Below are 19,642 nucleotides of genomic sequence, written 5' to 3'. Positions count from 1 at the left end.
AGCCTGAGAAATCAGGTTATTTGGAAAAAAGAGATCATTCAGCCAGTTGCTTTCTATTAAGAATGAAATCCTCAAAGCCAAGATTTCCAAGCTGGTGTTATTTGAATCCTTCATAATAAAGATGAAAAATTTAAAAACTAAGGGTACTGAATTAAAATCTATTTTTTTTTAAAAATCTGGGGCATTGGTTCAAGTTATAGAAGAGTAATTTTACAAACAAAAGGATTGTTTTGAGAAAAGGCTGTAAATTGACGGTAAAACTTGTTGCAGATCAGATTTTATCCTTTAAAAAATATGTGTGTATATATAATTCTAAAACTATTAATATTTAAGGTTGAATCCACTGACACTGCATTTTCACCTCAGGAATTCCAATCCTGAATTCCTAACAATAACGAATAAACTTAAAGTTATTGGTGAAGCAAATAACAAGATGCTGAGATTTTTTTTTCCTTTTAACTGATTGAGCGAGAGCACATTCCCCTAGACTCCAAACATCATAGATACACATGCACTCTTGTACACACAAACGTGCACACACCCCTGTGAACATGCAGAAAATGTTTAAACAGAGGAAGAGTCTTGGTCATTCAGTCCACACCCACTTTAACAAAAGCATTTATAGAAAGAGAGAAAGACAGTGTACACATGGTAGCCTCATAATTGGAGCGATGGTGATTATTTTTGGATTCACTGTCTGGCATTAGACTCAGGGACAGACCCTGTGTCACAGGGTGATTAAAAGTGACAGCTGCCCAAGTCTACCTATTTAGAGAAACTGTTCTCCCTTGCCTGGTTGGGAAAATAAACCTCAGAGTAACTGAGTCCATTCTTCATTTCATTTTCCCAGCGCACACCTCATCCACAGCTGACCCGATCTATACATGTAAGCCGTCCGGCCTCTAACTCAAGGGAAGAAAGTGGAGAAGCCAAGGGATTAGGCAGGTCCAATTCATCACCCAGAAAATACACAGGGCCCCGCTACCGTACCGGTGAGAAGACAGCGCTGTGTTATAACTAAGGGCCCAGCCGTGGCTGCTGAGCGGGACCGACCAATAACAGCTTGACCCTGAGGAACGAAGAGAGTCAGAAGACAGATGACCAGGCCCAGAGAGATGAGTTCTGCTCTCTGTAAAAGGAGAAGAGGCTGCATAATTCCTTGCATTTCTCTAGTTCTCCGCTTTGCAAGGCACGTTAGCAAACACGTTCTCATTTGATCCTCAGAACCTCGTTAGGGAGAGACAGTCTCGAAAGCCCAGCCCGGATGACTTCAAGGGACGCTATCCAACTCTATCATTTTAGCATTTCCCAAGATTCATGAATTCATCTTTTTTCCTGAACTTGAGTTTGTTTTCAATATTACCAGTCTCTAGTGAAGCTTGGTTATCAAAGTTCATAGTACTAGGGAATTTTTTTTAAGGAAAATACCAGAGTAACAATCTACCAAGAACAAACAGTGTGACTATAAGGTGTTGAAACTGATATTTTTAACTTGTACTGCCAACTAGCAGAGACCAGATCAGCGCTGCTTTCAGTGTGTTCTATCTGAGTACGCTTCGCGGTTGCCAATATTTTTGGAGCCTTGCTATTGTGCATACACCCAGCATTAGGTCAAAGGCCTCAGAAGACAATCAGGCTTCCTTCTTTGCAGTCACACTTTGTTTTGAACCAAAGGCTCCATTACTAATTACTCAGGCTGTCCTCTCAAGTTATTGACAAGGCTCCTAGTAGAGTGAGTCTGGCTATTTCAAGACATCCTATCCCTAACAAAGAAAAGATTCGTCGCCCTGAAGACATTCAAAAAAATATCATGCTGTGTCTACAGGCAATTCCAAGAGAAACTCTCCCATGGCTCTCACAACCAGAAGCTCCCCAAGCAGAAGGAAGATACAGTATTTCAACCTGTAACTACTGCCTGGTACAGGGGCTGCCACATACGCCAACACCCAGGGCCAGCTTGGCGGGCACGCGTGGTATGCAGTTACACTTGGTTTATTGCTCTGCTGTCGTCATCTGAAAGTGCTTAATAATTTCACAAAGGGCCCTGATTTTCATTTTGAACTGGGTTCCACAAATTAGGTAGGCAGTAACATCCAATAGTTGAATTGAGCCATGGTGGGGCTGGATTCTACTTACAGGAAACACGATAGAGAAAAATAAAAACCATGGGTTGGAATGCTATTCCCAGCATTCTGGTCTTGGGCAAGTTAAATAATACTCTGCATGTATATACATATACTGTGTTATCTATTGTGTAGTAGTTTGAGGATTTGAGATAATGCCTACAAAGCAAATAGCACAATGTAGGATGTTTTTATTATCATAATTTTTACAGAATTGGATAGGGTTGAAGCTAGCAGACATGATATATTAATATAAAGAAGAGAATTACTCCATAGTAAACAACAAGGGAAATAAGTGGACCATAATTTTTATAGACTAGAAGTCACTATTCCAAAGCACAGCATTTTAGTAAAAATATCAGACCTGTGTATTTATGACATTCATTGTAGAATTCAAATAGGATTAGAGATATAAAAATGCTTTGAACCCAAAAAGCATTAAATATAGATATGTCACAGAATTTAAGTTAAATTATATTTTAATTACTTTTATATTGTCCTGTTTAATTAAAGCACATTTTATAAAGCTTTATTCTGTACAGTTGTTATTTCTTGTGTGCTACTGGTTATAGTTTGTGATTATCTTTCTAAAATGTTAAATGTTAGACTCTTGATCTAGAAAAACAAAAAATAAGTGTAATTTTAAAAAACATAATTTTTGATGTTAACAGACATTTATTAGTTGGTGACAAACAGTGAGTGCATGGATAGGTATGGGTGGCTATTTTATTTTCTTGATATATGTAAGTGTTGTACATAGTTTGGAGTTACATGTGATATTTTGCTACATGCATATAAATGTGTAATGATCAAATCAGGGCAACTGGGATATCCATTACCTCAAACATTGATCTTTTCTTTATGTTGGGATTATTTGAACTCTTCTTTTCTAGCTATTTTGAAATATACAATAAATTATCATTAACTCTAGACTGCTGTATTATCAAACATTATATATTATTCTTCTAACTGTATTTTTATACCCTTTAATCAACCTCTCTGCCTCCTCCCTCCCTCTACGCTTCCCGGCCTCTAGTAACCACCAATCTACTCTCTATCTCCAGGAGATCCACTTTTTAGCTCCCACATAGGAGTGAGAACATGAAATATTGTCTTTCTGTGCCTGACTTATTTCACTTAACATAATGATCTCCAGTTTCGTACATGTTGCTGTGACAGTACTTCATTTTTTATGGCTGAATAATATTCATGTGTGTGTGTGTGTGTGTGTGTGTGTGTGTGTGTGTGTGTGTGTGTGTACCCCACATTTTCTTTATCCATTCGTCCACTGATGGGCATCTATGGTGGTTCCATATTTCAGCTATTGTGAATAGTGCTATGATAAACATGGAAGTGCCAATATGTCTTCAATATGTTGATTTCCTCTCTTTGGGATATATATCCAGCAGTGGGATTTCTGGATCATACGGTAGTTCTATTTTCAGTTTTTTGAAGAATCTGCATACTGCTTTCCATTATGGTCATACTACTTTACCTTCCCAGCACCAGTATACAAGCGTTCTCCTTTCTGTACATCCTCACCAACATCCATAATTTGTTATCTTTTTGATAAAATCCATTTTAATTGGAGGGAGATGATATCTCATTGTGTTTGATTTGCATTTCCCTGATGATTGGTGATGTTGAGCATTTTTTCATATACCTTTGGCCAATTATATATCTTCTTTTGAGAACTGTCTATTTAGATCTTTTGCTTATTTTTAATTGGATTTTTTTTTTTTTTTTGCTGCTAAGTTCTTTGAGTTCCTTATATGTTCTGGTTTTTAATCCTTTGTCAGATGGATAGTTTACAAGTGTTTTCTCTCATTCTATAGGTCATCTCTCCATTTTGTTCTTTCCTTTGCCATGCGGAGCTTTTTAGAATGATGTGATTCCATTTGTCTATTTTTGCTTTTGTTACCTGTACTTTCAAGCTCTTACCCCAAAAGTCTTTTCCAAACCAATGTCCTAAAGCATTTCCCCAATGTAAAAGATGTTTTCTTAAGACAGAATTTTGCTATAAGAATATACTCTTGGCCGGGTGCAGTGGCTCACACCTGTAATCCTAGCACTCTGGGAGGCTGAGGCGGGCGGATCGTTTGAGCTCAGGAGTTCGAGACCAGCCTGAGCAAGAGCGAGACCCCCGTCTCTACTAAAAATAGAAAAAGAAATTATACGGACAGCTAAAAACATATATATATAGAAAAAATTAGCCAGGCATGGTGGCGCATGCCTGTAGTCCCAGCTACTCAGGAGGCTGAGGCAAGAGGATCGCTTGAGCCCAGGAGTTTGAGGTTGCTGTGAGCTAGGCTGATGCCACGGCACTCACTCTAGCCTGGGCAACAGAGTGAGACTCTGTCTCAAAAAAAAAAAAAAAAAAAAAAGAATATACTCTTTTGTTAGTGGACACTTTGAAAAGCCATTTATGGTGCAAGTTAAAAAGAAACCTCATTTCATTATCTGCCCACATTCCTGGCCATAGTTGAGGAAACATCCACAGAGACAGTTCTGCTAATTGTCCAGATTTTGTTTTGCTAAGTGGTGATTCAGGTAAGCTGAGGGTGGTAGTGAAATTTCTTGACATAATAGAGAAGATGTCTTAGAGCTCCTGGGAAGGAAGGAAATGGGCAGGAAAGAAGAACTTGGATGGGAACAAGCAATTTTATTAACTAGGATGTGGTATGAATCCTCTTTTCCATCTTACAACTGAATTTTCAGTAAAGTATCTACACCTCATGAACTGTTGACTTAAAATTGTGTGGGGAAGATGCAACAATGATGTGTGAGGAGTACAGCCAAGGCAAGGCAGAGGAAGTCCAGGCAGTATGTGACATCATTTCCATGGGACATTCAGAATGGCTATGGCTTTTAACACCAGTTTTTATAAGAATGCAATCAAATATAAATAAAAGAACTATCATATTTAAAATAATAATAATGTTGTTAATATCTTTTTTCTGTGGAATTTTTGCATAATTTTTTTTCTTTTCAACATCCCAAAAGGAAGACTGAGAAAAAGTGAGAGAACCACAAAAATAAATATGAAAATTGGACTAAATATTGTCGGTTGGGGATTAACGACAACAGCTACCCCACTCGATGTTCTGCTCTAAATCACAAGCCCTAGAAGACTGTATTCTGCATTTCTTAGACTCTCTCAGATCTAGGAATATGGGAGAAATTGAGGTTCTGTGAGTGAGATGAGCTCACAGGAGACCTGGAAGACAAACGGAGGTGGGAGCAGTGCCTAGAAGCTGCAGTAGCGGACGAGCCAGTTGTGGTTGAACTTCTTGGACCTCTTTTTGTCACCTGTTTGTGTTACAGGGATGGCATCTATGCCTGCAACAGAAGCAGCAGTTTCCTGACTTCTAGACCACAGCTATTGCGATGCCCCCCAGATTGCTGCTTCTCCAGCCTTTGAATTGTTTTGTAAGTGCCTCATTTCCTATATTAAATTCTGACCTGCCAGAAGTATCTACCAGACATTTCTGTTTCCCCTACTGAGTCGGGACTAATAATATAATGGCATACTAGAGTATTAATAGATCTCTAGCTTAAAACGGTCAATGATTTCATTTATAATTGGCATGATCGCTCTCCAAACTCTTCTCCAAAAGGAAGAAAAGCAACTTTCTTCTTGCTGTCTTAATTTATTTAATTCTATTAATATTTAGAAAACACTCACTAGGTGATGGTACTATTTATTTCAATTTATGAAAAACTTTACCACCATGGGGTATACAACTGCACATTTTAAAACCTTCAATCCCTATCAATAAAACACAGCAGCAGCCATTAAACCAATCAAGTTCAGTAGAACTTCCTTAAAAAGCAACTTAAATGAGCTTTGTACTGTGGCCTAAAGGTCAGCCTATGGGCATCTGAACAAGCAGGGAAGTCAGGTAAATTTCTTTACCTACCCTCATGCAAGCCATGCCCAAGGCATATTGCTTCTTTTACCTCCCCTTTTTTGGATCATTTATCTCCTTTGAAATCCCCACTCCATGCCCATTTACCTACCCACGGTTACAGCATCCTTAAGAGCCCAGATGAAATCTTACCTCCTCCAGGGAAATTTCCCTGATCCACTTGCAATGATTTTTCCTTCCTCTATCATTTTATAATTGTCATACTCATTTTCATTTCCCATTCTTTCTGATAATGGCACTTTTATTCCTACTGACTTTTTTCTGGATATAGAAGTACATTGTACTTTGTACTTCCCTGAAATCTATCCAGACAGTAAACTCAAGATGTTAAAGACTTGGGTTTTTGTTTGTTTGTTTTTTTGGGAGTGTGTGTTTGTCCATTGCTTTCTTGCCAGCACCTAGCACAGCACTTGATACTTGGCAGGCTCTTAACATACTTGCTGAACAAATAAATTGTGTTATCAACTGATATTGGTCCACTAAAAATCCATGCAACTCTATCCATAGTATAGGGTTGTTTATGGGACCAAGTTTCTCAGCCCCCTTGCATTCTAGGGTGACCATATGTCTAGCTCTTACCAGTAGAATACAAGCAGAAGTGATTTGCTTCCCTTCTGGGCTAGAATATTTGAAGCAGGTACCTTTTCCTTCCAATGGCTGGAAACAAAGAGGTCCAAGGCCCTAGATGGTTAGGGAGCCACAAGACGAAAGAAGCCTAAATGCCAAATCACTAGGTGGGAAAAAAACAAAAAGCTATTTGTCCATTGGGAAAATCCATATTGAACACTCACATAAGGGAGAAAAATTTATTCTAAGATCCACTCAAAGGTCTGTACAGCACTATTTAGAGAAGCTTTATTCACAATAGCCAAAAACTAGGAACTAGAAACTAGAAACTAGTTCATTAACTAGTAAATGAATAAATATATTGCATCATGTCCATATGACAGAATGGTATTCAGCAATAAAAAGGAATGTGCTCATGATATATACAAGAACATCAGTGAATCTCAAAAGGCATTATGCTAAGTAAAAGAAGACAGACACACAAAAAAAGCTATATAGTAAATGATTCCATTAATATAATGTTCTGGAGAAGGCAAAACCACAGGAACAGAAATTAGAACAGTAGTTGTTCTTTCTGGGGCAGAGGGAGGGGACTACTCCAAAGGATCACAGAAGTTTTTGGGATGATGAAAATGATCTACATCTTGATTATGGTGATGGGTACTTAGCTGTAAATACTTACCAAAACTCATTGAATTGTACACTTAAAAAGGGTGAATTTTACTTTATATAAATTATTCCTCAATAAATTTAATTTTTTAAACTATTCCTTATTAAGACATTGGAATCTTGGAGTTTATTTGGTACATAGCCAAACATGCAAGTGTCATCCCAGCTAATATACGAACAAAGGGAGTAAAGTCAAACGCCACACCAGAGGCTGATCTTGCGGACTGCAAGGACTCCTACATGTTGCTGAGCTCATAATAAATGCTCAGGAAAAATGTGTTGAAGAAACTTTAATTTCTCTTCCACAATTTTTTTTCATTCTGTAGTTTTCCTGCAATCGTTTATATGTTCATTCATCCATTTCCCCTTATCATCACATACCGTAAAACAAAAGCTGCCAAGCTCCATACTCTGCAAACATGTTTTTCAAATGCTCTCCATGCAAGCAATCAGGCATTGGTCTATTTTATTCATAAGGTGATTTTTCTTTTTAGCTGCTGGAGCCACTTAAACATTTAATGCCCATAAAACTGTTTTAATTTTTTAAGAACACAAATGGGGATTCCGTTGCACTAAATACAAAATCATTTGGTGTCATAGCAACAAGCCTCATCATGCCATTCAGAATTCACACACCGAGGGTAGTTCTCAAAAAAAGTGTTCTTGGTCATCCTTCTTACTCACAGATTTGGAATCCTAGGCTTCCAATATTCCCGCCCCTTCCATCATCCTTTTCTACTTTGAGAGGAATTAATAACCCTAACATTTCACTGAGTCTATTTCCCAAAGTTAATCAGAGCAAATGAAAATATATTGGAAAAATCTTTCTTATAATATATTCTTATATAAGAAAAGAAGTAGATACTCTATTGATTATGATTTTCTAGAAAGTATTCCCCAAGAATGTGCAGAGCTAGCATATTATAGTAGTTTGGAGAGAAGACAGTTAAAAGCTTTAGAATCATCTAGCTGTGCATTGGAGTCTCAACTCCCATACTTAATAGTTCTGTGTCATGGACACGTAATTTAAGCTACCTGAGCCACATTTTTCTCATCTATAAAAATGATATGTGATCTGCAGGAAAGATGGTGGACTAGAAGCAGCCTGCCAGCACACCGCTCCCAAGGAAAGAAGTGAAAAGCACAGGCAGCTGTCTACATATGGGTCGCTCTTCTCTGAAGAAACATTGTGAAATCACAGAGAAGCAACGTGCAACACTCAGTGTGGAAAAAAAGATTAGATCAGCCCTGCTGTTTGCACTAACCTGCTTCTGGCTCAGAGGCACTGCTCAGAAGCTCTGCTTCTGGCTCCACCCCAGTCCTGGCTCTGAGGCTTTCATGCCAGAGCCCACCCGCTCTGCATCTGTGCCTCCAGAACTCCCTCCAGGCCCAAGACACCATCTTCAAGACTCCAGTGCTGCACCTGGACCCCAAGACCCCACCCCAGAGCCTCCACCACTGCCACAAGGCAGGAGGAACTTCTCCAAAGTCCAACGCCCCCCTAGGGATCCCCTCAGCCTCAGGTCAACAGTACACTTCAACCTGGTCTAAGCTAATGCCCACAGCCCAGAATGCACAGCAACCTCATGCAGCTGCTGCTGTTACCTCTGCGGGAAGACTCTGGGTAGAGCTACCACAACACCAGCCTCAATGAAGAGGGTCTCGCCCAGCTCCCAACTCTGGTGAACAACTGAACACCCAACACAAAACAGCATTCAGCACAGACTTGAGCAGAGGCAATCACAGGTGAACAGAATAAATCAGAACAGCTGTATTACAGGCTTCTAGCAAGCACACATGCCCCTCCTCTGCCACATCAACATTCCAGAGTAGGGGGGAAAAGGTCCCTTTAGGTCCCTCCCCTTACTCTAATCAGGCAGGAGAGTTCCCAGCAAGGAACAGGTACCCTACAAGCCTATTAGCCCTGAGTTGAGAAAAGAGGCTTCAGATGAGAAGCCAGAAAAAAGAACCCTGGTAACATGAAAAATCAAAACAGATTTATGCCCTCAAGGGATTAGAATGGAGTTACAGCAGTGAACTTCAACTACAAGGAAATCATCAAAATGAGAGAAGTGGAATACAGAACATGGATGGAAAATAAGATGAATGGAATTGAAGAGAAAGTTGAAAACCAACAAAAAGAAATCAAAAAAAATTTCAGGAAATTAAAGAAAAAGTCACTGCAAGAACTAGACAAAATTAGGAAGGATATAATGGAACTTAAAGAAATGAAAGAGTCATTTAGGGAATTTCAAAACACAGCAGGAATTTTCAACAGTAGATTAAACCAAGAAGAAGAAAGGCCCTCAGAGCTTGACGACAAGGCTCTAGAGCCACCCCAATCATTTAAAGAAGCAGAGAAGAAAACAACAAAGGCAGAGCAATCACTTAAAGAGATATGGGTCTATGCAAAGCAAACAAACATACAAATTGTAGGTATCCCTGAGGGAGAACAAGAAAGAATTTAAGTATTAAAAACATTAAAAGTCTATTTGAGGGAATTATTAAGGAAAACTTCCCTAGTATCTCCAGGGATCCCAACATCCACAAACAAGATGGTCATCAATACCAGGAAGATTCAAAGCAAATAGGATATCTCCAAGACACATGGTAATCAACCTGGCCAAAGTCAAAATGAAAGAGAAAATTCTATAAGCAGCTAGATTTAAGCAACAACTGACCTACAAGGGAAAACCCATCAGACTAATAGCAGACTTCTCAGAGGAAACCTTACAAGCCAGAAGGGAGTGGGCCCCCATCTTCAATCTTCTTAAACAGAACAACTGCTAGCCTAGAATTGTGTGCCCTGCAAAACTAAGTTACACAATTGATGGAGAAATTAAGTCTTTTGCAGATAAGCAAACATTCAGGGACTATGTCATGACTAGACCTGCCCTACAGGAATTACTCAGAACTGCATTATACACAAATCAGCACAATAGATACTCACCAGTGCAAAATCACCCAAAATAGCCAAAGCTCACAACTCATATAAAGCAATAGTACAAGGCCGGGCGCAGTGGTTCATGCCTGTAATCCTAACATTCTGGGAGGCTGAGGCGGGTGGATCGTTTGAGCTCAGGAGTTCAAGACCAGCCTGAGCAAGAGCAAGACCCCATCTCTACTAAAAATAGAAAGAAATTAGCTGGACAACTAAAAATATATAGAAAAAATTAGCCAGGTATGGTGGCGCATGCCTGTAGTCCCAGCTACTCGTGGGAGGCTGAGGCAGAAGGATCGCCTGAGCCCAGGAGTTTGAAGTTGCTGTGAGCTAGGTTGATGCCACGGCACTCTAGCCCAGGCAACAGAGTAAGACTCTGTCTCAAAAAAAAAAAAAAAAGCAATAGCACAAGAAGAAAAACAAAGTAATAAGGTACTACCCATTATGATGACAAGAACAGGATCACACTTTTCAATTCTACAATATCTCTCAACATGAATAGCTTGAATGTACCACTCAAAAGACATAGGCTGGCTGAATGGATGAAAAAACACAACGCAAGTATCTACTCCCTCCAGGAAACACATTTAAATCACAAGGATGAAAACAGCCTCAAAGTGAAATGATAGGAAAAAATATTCCACAAAAATGGAAACCAAAAGAGAACAGGGGTAGCTATTCACATATCAGACAAAATTGACTTTAAATCAACAATGGTAAAGAAAGAAAAGTTTCCAAAGATGGTCACTATATAATGATAAAGGGAGCAATTCAACAAGAAGACATAAAAATTCTAAATATTTATGCACCTAACACAGAAGCAGCCAGATCCATAAAACAAAACCTACTAGATCTGAGCAGAGAGGTAAACAGCAGCATTGTAATTGCTAGAGACATCAACACCCCACTGACAGAACTGGACATATCATGCAAACAGAAAATAAACAAAAATACTCTAAACTTAAACAGGACTCTAGAACAATTGAGCCTAATAGACATTTATGGAACATTTTACCAAAAAACTACTGAATTTGCATTCTTCTCATCACCACATGGAACATTCTCCAAGACAGACCATGTTTTAGGCCACAAAACATGGCTAAACACATTCAAAATAATTGAAGTCATACCATGTATCTTCCCATACCACAGTGGAATAAATCAACTAGAAATCAACTCCAAGAGAAACACCCAATTCTACACAAAGTCATGGAAATTAAACAACCTGCTGTTTAATAATTATTGGATCAATGAAGAAATTAAGATGGAAATCAAAAGGTTCCTCGAACTGAATGACAAGGGAGACACAAGCTAGCAAAAGCTGTCCTAAGGAGAAAATTCATAGCTTTAAATGCCTACATCAAAAAGACAGAAAGATCACAAATTAACAATCTAATGACATATCTCAAGGCACTAGAAAAGGGAGAACAAATCAAAACAAAAGCCAGCAGAAGAAAAGAAATAACTAAAGTCAGAGTAGAACTAAATGAAATCAAAAAAAAGAAAATGATACAGAAGATGATCAATGAAACAAAAAGTTGATTCTTTGAAAATATAAATAAAATTGATAGACCTCTTACTAGATTAACCAGGAATAGAAGAGAAAGGACCCAAATAAGGTCAGAAATGGAAAAAGAGATATTATAACTGATACCACAGAAATACAAAGTATCATCTGTGAATACTATGAAAATCTCTACACACATAAACTCAAAAATGCAGAAGGTATGTATGAATTCCTGGAAACACACAACCTCCCAAGATTCAATCAGGAAGAAACAGAACTCCTGAATAGACCAATAATAAGCAATGAGATTGAAACAGCAATAAAAATGTCCCAACAACAAAAAAAAGACCCCAGAACAGATCAATTCACAGCCAAATTTTATCACATCTACAATGAAGAGTTGGTATTCATATTGCAAAATCTATTCCATAACATCAAGAAGGAAGGAATCTTTCCCAACTCATTCTAAGAAGGCAGTATCACCTTGATACCAAAGCCAGGTAAGGACACAACAAAAGAAGAAAATTACAGACAAATATCCCTTATGAAAATAGATACAAAAATCCTCAACAATATACTAGCAAACTGAATTCAACAGCACATCAAATAATAATGATAATAATACACCATGAGCAAGTGGGCTTGACCCCAGGGATGCAAGGATGGTTCACCATACGTAAATCAATAAAAGTCATTCACCACATAAGCAAAACAAAAACAAAGATCATATGGTCATCTGAATAAATGCAGAAAAAGCATTTGACAAAAGGGCAAAAATTTACCTAATGGGTACAATGAACATTATCTGGGTGATAGACACACTTGTAACCATAACTCAAGCATTATAAAAGTGATCTGTGTAACCAAAAATATTTGTACCCCTGTAACACTTTGAAAAAAAATGATATGATAAACCAACTGACAACAATGGCTTAAGAATTTTATATATTATCCCTCTCAAGGATTGCTGCATTGATAGATAAGACCTGGTAGAGGAGCAATGCTTAACACATTGTAGTGAATTTTTTTAAGAGAAGAATATCATGGTGCAAAAGAGAATAGGCCTCTCTTGCTTCTCAGAATAAAAAATGGACTGGAAGTAAAACCACTCCAAGTTTAAAACAATTGGCTGCAATACAAGGAAAGATATGACTGTAAAACTAGGTATAAGCTCTAGGAGGTCAGGAACTCTATGCTGTTAACAATGGTAGCCTTGGGTTGGGTAAATTCACACCTAATAGGTGTGGTATGCACTGTCTGGGGATGGGCACGCTTGTAGCTTTGACTTGGGTGGTGCAAAGGCAACATATGTAACCTCAGTGTTTGTACCACCGTAATATTTTGAAATAAAAAAAAAACAGTAGCCTCATTGTGAAATAGGATAGGTGATCAAAATTGTTAAATGTTGAATGAAACAGGAAGTGTGGACTCATCTCACCATAACAGTTGTTATCACCCCAGTTGGGCCCTGGTTTCCTCATATATAAATAGATTATCTGAAATGGTACTTCTAGCCCTGAAATGCAATAGTTTATAGCTCCTGAAAGTGAACAGGGCCTTAAGGGGTCATCTAGTGTACACCATTCCTGCTGTCTCTGCTTTCACCCCTAGCAGGAGGGCACTTAAACCTTTCATGATGGCTTCTTGCCCATCCTTCTGATGGAATAGATGTACATGACATTGAGTGATACTTCCGTATGTCCTCTTCCATACCATTAATAACTCCCTATCTTATAAAAAAAGAGGGGAACAGCAGTGCCACTAAATGTCAAAATTGACATACCAAGATTACAGTTACTGTAAGAACAGAGTCAAATACCTCCGAAACAGCAATTTGGTTCTGCAGTTGGCCACAGTCCTAGAGATACTGCACAGTGCCTTGACATTATCAGAGGCGTATGGAAGTAAAATCTGTCTCCCAAGACATATTTTTACTCTGGTCAGACAATTAATGAGAGAAGCTATTAAAGCTAATCTATGGTTGTTAGCATTAGAAAGAGAGCTCCCTGAAAAATGGGCTAAGAAAGAAAACATTAAAATAGAGGAACTAGATTTGGTGATGGTATTATTCCCCACTTTGGAGGGATGATGGACGGATAATGTGAACAGATGATGGACCAATCAGTAATGTGGACAAATGGGAGAGAGAGAGAGTGCTGGCTTCTGCAGAAGAGTGACATTTCTGGGGACTTTGCCTGACTCAAAGGAGTACAATTGCTTTGTGGATGAATTAAGTACTCAGTCATTCATAGGACCAGAGGAATATAATTTGTGATTTGAAATAATTTTTAATGCTAATTAAATAAAAGGTATTCTCCTCACCTTCCCTTATAAAAAAATTCCTTCTTTAAGTTCTCATGACAAAGGGGTTAATGGAAAGCTTGGTTAAAATTGCTAACATTTGACAAATGTGTGAAAGTAGGATAGTTAGCATAGTTTAGAAGGGTGACATGGAGGTAAGAGGATAGACAGCAAGACAGATAGAACAAAACTAGTGTGTTAGGCTAGGATAGGCTATGCTGGGTAATAAACAAGTCCAAAATTACACATCAAAAACTTTATTGTCCTTTTTTCTCATACAAGTCTGTTTCAGGACTAGGCAGCTTTCTAGGGCATGTGACCTCCATGCAACCACTGTGTGATTCAGGATTCTCGGATCTGATGGCTCTGCCATTTCAACGTAAGGATTCTTCAGTCAACAGGGTGGAAAAAGAGGGGGTAGAGAACTACCCGTTGCTGATACCATACAGAGCAAGACACCTAGAGCCCCCAAGCCATCTTATTGAGAAGGAGTCCACTCCCTGAATTCAGCTACATCACACATAGGATCCTGCACCCCAAATCTTCTTATAATGCTGAAAATTAAGTCAGCCTATATGAAGATTTTTCATGTGGACATTTGAATTTAAATAGAAAGAAGACACAGCTCATTCATGGAGCACAGCACAGAGGTAAGGTGGGAAGGAGTAGTTCCCAGTAGCAACTGGTGGAGAGGGCATGAATCACTACGCTATTCCTAGAATGGCTTAGATGTCTAAAAGACCCAGACTTCCACTCATCTGGAATGCTCCCCACAGAGTAAAATTGTGGCCCTGACATCTGTTTTTTCCCCTCTAGCCGGGTGGTACCCTCAGTCTCCACATGAAACTCAGTCACTCCAGGCTCCAGTGAAAACTGAGCCCCTATGTGAAGGGTGCACGAAGACCCAGAACCCACAATGTAGAGCTCAGAGCTCAGCAGAGTCAGCCTTGCAGCTTACCTGGTAAGTGTTCAACACAGTGCTGGCACATGGTGTTCCTGAAATAATAGCTCACGTGTGAAGCTTTCTTTTTATGTGAACTAACTCTTAATCCTCTTAACAACACTATGAAGTGGACACTGCTCCCATTCTGTAGGAGGAAGTAGGCACAAAGAGGATAAACAACTTCCCTAAAATAATATAGCTACTAAATGGTGGAGGCAGGATTGGAGGCCAGCAGCCGTGCTCAGCACACTGCTGCTCCAGAAGGCCCACCCTGCCTTGGTTCCATGCCAAGTGTCCCAGGTCACTTCAAATTGGGGTCCCCAAGACCTTCCAGTGACTACAGAGCTTCTCCTGAGTCCCAGTCTCTGTGACTGGGTCTCTGTATCCTAATGGAAAACCTCCTTAATGCTGACCATTTGTACAATTTTTATTTTAAAAAAACCAAAAACCTCTTTTTTGTGCTGGAGGGATTCCTTCCCTAAGGCCACACCCAGGTTTAACAATTCTCCAGGATGACTTCTCACAAAACTCAGCATAGTGGGCGCGGTGGCTCATGCCTATAATCTTAGCACTCTGGGTGGCCAAGGCAGGAGGATTGCTTGAGACCAGGAGTTTGAGATCAGCCTGAGCAAGAGCGAGACCCTGTCTCTACTAAAAGTGGAAAAAATTAGCTGGGTGTGGTGGCACATTCTTATAGTCCCAGCTACTTGGGAGGCTGAGGCAGGAGGATCGCTTGAGCCCAGGAGTTTCAGGTTGCTGTGAGCTACAATGACATCACTGCACTCTAGCCGAGTGATAAAGACTCTGTCTCAAAAGAAAAAAAAAGAAAAGACTCAGCATAGAGTCATACTCATGGTGATAATTTATTACAGTGAAAAGACACAAAGCAAAATCATCCAAAGGAACAGGCACATGGGATGAAGTCTGGAGGAAACCAGGCACAAGCTTCCAAGAGTCAGTCTTCTCCCTGTAGAATCACGCAGGAAGGGCTTAATTCTTCCAGCGCTGAATAATGACAACACGTGAAATGTTGTCTACCAGGGAACTCATCAGAGATTTAGTGCCAGGGGCTTTCGTTGGGGGCTGGCCACATAGAACTTCCAGACTCTCATTAGGAAAGCAAGTGTTCAGCAAAGCCATATTGTTTGCATAAACAGTTTAGGCACAATGAGCCACTCTTATCAGTTCTGGGAATGGTGGGGACCCTCCCCAAACCCAACTTCCCAGATGCCAGCCAAGGGCCAACCTACAAACAGGGCTTTCAAAGGACAGCAGTCAGGCTTGTTCAGTAAACCCTTTTCTTCACACTTTCCTATCCACCAGGCACTAGACTAAGGAATGAATTACAAAGATTTGTGTTTTAAGCATCCACTGTGTGCCAGCCACAGTTCCAAATGCTGGGTGTACAGAAAAGAAAGCAGACAAAAGTCTTTTGCTAATGAAGTTTTCATCATCTAGGGAAGGAATTAATAAATATATAATAAAAAGTTTTCTGAAGAAAACCAAATCATGATGTGGGACTAAAGATAACAGAAAAGACACTCCAGAGAGAGTATCAGGAAAGGCCTTGGCTATGTGGGTACCCTGGAGTGGAGAGCTGAGTAAAAAGGAGGGGCAAGTCTCGTGCCCCCCGTGGGAAGAGCTTTCCAGGCTGAGGGAGAAGGGAGCGCACAGTCCCTGAGACGGGATGTGCCTGGTGTGTACGGAGCAGCCGCAAAGAAACCCAGTGTGGCTAGAGTGGTAGTGAATGAAACTGAAGAGACAGAATAATATCTGAAGTCCTTACATTAGCCAATAAGTCCCTCTATAACATGACCCCTGTGTAAGTGAGGCAGGATGCCACGGGCAGGTTGAGAAGGGGGGGTGGCATGGTCTAGCTTATGTTTCAAAAAATAAGTAAGTCCTGCTTTCCACCTACAAGGGGCTTTTGGGCTACTGGATGAAAGAGTTATGTCAATTAGTGATGGCAATATAGTGGGTTATGCACTAAAAGAGAAGTACAGAAAAGAACAAAGCTGAAGGGCTGATGCTATCTGATTTCAAGATTTATTATAAAACTTCAGAAATGAAAATGGTGATATTGGTATAAAGATTTTTCTATGGCTTTTACCATGGCTCAAGGTAATAAAGTAGTCTAGAATTATACCCATGTGTATATGCACAACTGATTTTGACAAACATAAAAAGATGAATTAGAAAAAAAAAAAGAAACAAAAACGAGGATAGTATATTGAGTAAATGGTGCCAGAAAATTAGATGCCAAAAAATTAACTTTGATCCATACCTTGCAAAATTAAACTAATTTAAAATGAATTTGTGGACCTACATGTAAAACTTAAAATCATAGTGCTTCTAGAAGAAAACATGAAAGATAATATTTGTGATTTTGAGTGAGGCAAAGATTTCTTAGATCACCAAAATCATAAGACATAAAAGAAATTGATAGATTTGACTTCATTGAAATTTAAAACTTCTCTTTTCAAAAGATTCTGTTAAGATAATGAAAAAGCTAACCATAGACTGGTAGAAAATACTTAGAAATAATATCTGTGATAAAGAACTTGTATCCAGAATATATAAAGAATTTTCAGAATTCAATAATATGGAAGAAATTTTTTTTAAATAGGCAAAGGGTTTGAACAAATATTTCATTGAAAAAGATATATGAATGGCAAGTAAAAATGAAAATATTCTCAACATTATAACCACAATGAGATCCACTATACAACTACAATAATGACTACAATTTAAAGCAAACAACTATTTCAAGCTTTAACGAGGATGTGGAGGAACAGGAAGATTCATACACTTCTGGTGGGGATATAAAATGGTACAATCGCTTTGGAAAACAGTTTGGCAGTTTATTCAAAAGTTAAACACATACATATCATATGATTCAGCCTTTCTACTTCTAGGTATTCACACAAGAGGAATAAAAGCATATATTCGTAGGCATGAATGTTTATAGCAGCTTTATTTCGAAGAACTCCAACTGGACACAGCTCAAATCTGTATCAGTAAGTGAATGAATAAACAAATTGTGGTATAACTCATACATACAATAGAATACTGTTCAGCAAAAATAATAATAGTAATAAACTATTGACACATGCAAGAAAGTGACTGATTCTCAAAATAATCAAACTGAATAAAAGAAGCCAGGGAAAAAAAAGAATACATGCTGCGTAATTCCATTTGTATAAAACTCTAGGAAACACAAACTAATCTACGGTAACAGAAAGCAGATAAATGTCTGCCTATGTGAAGGGGCAGGGGAGGAATAGAAGGGCAATGTTATAAAAAGACATGAAGAAATTTTGGGAAATGATGGATTCGTCATTTTGTCGTGGTGGTGCTATAGCAAATTTTATCAAATTGTACATCTCAGATTTGTGCCGCTTGTTGTATGGCAATTACACCTCAGTAAAGCTATTAAGAAGGAGAAGTTAATGCAGAAGGAGGAGATGGAAGTGTATCTGGTGTGAGAGAAGGAGACAGGATAGAGCCCTAAATGGATGGCTACCTGTTACCTGATTCCTGACCCCTACTTCACCCTAGTGCAACTACCTCAACCACCGATCCCCTGCCCAGATGCCTTCATGTTACCAGCTTCTGAAATGCATCCTCACCACCTGCTCCAAACTTCAGAGACTTATTTGAATGTCCAGATACCAACCATCCTGGATACAGCTAACCAGCTGAGCAGATGCCCTTTCTAAACTCTTAGTATAAAGGTGTAGTTTAAATACGCATAGGACTCCATATGAAATTTATAGTGTTGGAAAGTAAGGAAGCACTAAAAAAAAAAACCATAATGATGGAGGTATATCAAAAGGATACAGGAGCCAACTGAAAGAACAATAAAATAAGTAAAGTAGTATTTAATCATAATCTGAAGTATACAGTATCATGGGGCCATATTAATATAATGAATACATAAATAAATATATAAATGAGGAGAACAGACAAATCTCCCATGCAGACTAATTGCAAATAATTTACCTATATACTTCACACTCCAGGAAGTAGAATGTAACTCTCACTGTTTAAGTACGGGAATTTTTTCTTTAGGTAAGTAGTAACTTTCTGCTTACGAGCAGGATGGAAAAAAAGAGGAAAAAGAGTAACTTTGCAGTGCAAGAACCTGACAAACACTAAGTCAGACGGGTGATCAAGGTTAACATCAAAAGTAATAATCAATTAGTCTGTGGCCTGTCCACAGAACCCAGACGAGATGGGTATCTTTTCCATGTGCGAAAGTCTAACAACAGTGAGGCATGTTGACTAGATTTTTCTGGACTGGATCCTGCACCTTTGGGGGTAATAGATTTCTTACAAGTAGAAGGGACCATGTTCCCCAAAGTCCTCCAGAAAGTAGCCAGGTGGTCTCCCCTAACCCAACACCCCTACCTTCCCCACTCACACTGCTGGACTTCCATATGTGCCCCATCCTGCCCTTCCATTTTGACCTAAATGTCCATATATAAAAGCTTCATGTGTTATCAACTTAATTCTGACATCTCAAATGACTCATGACATCTGGCATGGTTAAGGCCATAGTTGGCCAATTTTTTCTTCCTGCTTCATCATTTTTCTTTTGCTTTTTTTTTTCTTTCCTTTATTACTCTCCCTGTTTTGCCACAGTTAGCATCCAAACAGAAC

This window comes from Lemur catta, chromosome 8 (genome assembly GCF_020740605.2).
Source record: "Lemur catta isolate mLemCat1 chromosome 8, mLemCat1.pri, whole genome shotgun sequence".
NCBI classification, from domain to species: domain Eukaryota; kingdom Metazoa; phylum Chordata; class Mammalia; order Primates; family Lemuridae; genus Lemur; species Lemur catta.
This window is presented reverse-complemented; position numbering follows the sequence as displayed.